Source organism: Chinchilla lanigera, unplaced genomic scaffold (assembly GCF_000276665.1).
Source record: "Chinchilla lanigera isolate Chin_1 unplaced genomic scaffold, ChiLan1.0 scaffold00047, whole genome shotgun sequence".
NCBI lineage: Eukaryota > Metazoa > Chordata > Mammalia > Rodentia > Chinchillidae > Chinchilla > Chinchilla lanigera.
The window spans coordinates 15881123-15882897 of record NW_004955448.1 but is presented as its reverse complement, the minus strand read 5'-3'; the positions used below and the strand labels follow the sequence as shown (position 1 = coordinate 15882897).

The window sequence follows — 1775 nt, the reverse complement described above, 5'->3', positions numbered from 1 at the left end:
GGTGTGTACTATGGCAGAAAGTTTGTCTGCATCTTGCTTGTGTCTGGAGATTTTGCTTGGTTAGCAGAAATAATTTCAAGGCAGCCTAATGTTGTGGTAGTGGCATAGTTACACCTAAGGGCTTTTGACTGGATCTATTTTGGGAATTGAAAGCAGAAAACATAGCAGGGAGATGCTGAGTGGTGTGGGAGAGACCTTGAGGAACAGGGGACAATGTTCAAGCCTGGATCCAAGCAGTGAAGGATGTACAAAGAAGGTCAGCATTGTGAATATTGACAGACTTATAAAGGATTTCTCGCATATAGAAAAGGGTCTCACTGTGTTGCCCAGGGGATCAAGAACTACTGAGCTCATGAGGTTCTCTTGCCTCAGACACCTGAGTAGCTGGGACTACAGAAAATAATAGAAACCAGTGGAAGGAATAACGTACTGGAGATTCAGTTGGAAAAGACCACCTGTTTATTAAAAGTAATCCAAACAAAGGAAGTCTCATTTAAAAAATAATGTGCTGCTCTTCATGATACGGTAAAAGGGCTGCAACAGACTATTGAATATCAACACAATTTGAAAGGTGAAAATGAAGAACCAAAAAGAAATGATGATATGACAGAGGAAAAGCTAAAATCTCAAGAACAGGAATATAAGAATAATATCACCAAACTTGCACATGAAATGAAAATCAAGGAGGAGGAAAATAAGATAGAAATAAGCAGACTTTATCAAGATATGCAGAAAAAATTAGAATTAAATGAAGAAAAGCACAAAGATCTAATAAAGAAAAAGGAGATGGAAATTTCAGAGTTAAATGCAAAGTTAGTAGGTCAAGCAAAGGAAAAGCAAAATGAAATAATCAAACTACAGCTGGAGTTTGATGCCAAACTAGGAAGAGTTCAGACTAAATCAAAACCCTATCCAGATGCTCCTATTTCCCCACAGAGTATCTACAGAAGGAAGCGTCAACATCTTCAAGAAGCAAAAAGCAGGGAAACTGCAATTCTCTGTAATACCATTCGCCATTTGGAATGGCGCCTTTCTATTGGCAAAGATTTTCACCTTAAGCGTAGACGATTTTGAGTGTAACAGTAAATTCATTAATTAGCATTTACTTTTTAAAAAGCGTTTGAAAAGATCACTTCCATTTTTAGCATAAGCCTAAATAATACAAAAAGAGACACTTAAAAAAAAAAGAAAACATAGCAGGGTGCTTTGAAACTTCTTAATAATCATGTTTATTGGTACAGCTTGGTTATGCTTAATGGTTACATTCGTCGCAGGGAATTTATAACTCTAAGTGATATTTCCTAGTTCTTCTTTTCTTCCCACTCCCCTACCCTCTCTTCAACCTTTCTTTCCCTCCTATCCACAAAGCTTTTGCTTCTATTTTATCCTTTTTTCTCATTTTTGTCTTTCCCTTTCCACGGCCCCATCCGCCTTTCCCTCTGAACAGTTACGTCCTATTCCACAATGTCTCCTACGCATTCTGGTTCTTATTTACCCTTTCTGTTTCTCACACCAGAGAGGCAGTGTGGTGTTCACACATGTGCATCTGATTCATTTCACTTAAGAGTATGGCCTCTAGGTACATCTGTGGAACTGGGAAGGTCTCAGAGTTATCTCATTGGTAAGAGCGGAGGTTCTAAAGGCGTTGTAGATTGCAAGGATGAAACAGAGGAAAATGCGGTTGTTGAGAAGGAACAGGACAGGGAGGCCTTTTACCAGAGTGACTGTCCTTGGGGGAGGGAGGGGGGTATCTGGGTGCAGGAGACCCCTTGGGG

General features: G+C 39.5%; 1 pseudogene; it reads left to right on the top strand.

The window, feature by feature from the left end:
• Positions 1-172: 172 nt before the first annotated feature.
• On the top strand, positions 173-1074 carry LOC102026586 (annotated as a pseudogene).
• The last annotated feature ends 701 nt before the right edge of the window (positions 1075-1775 follow it).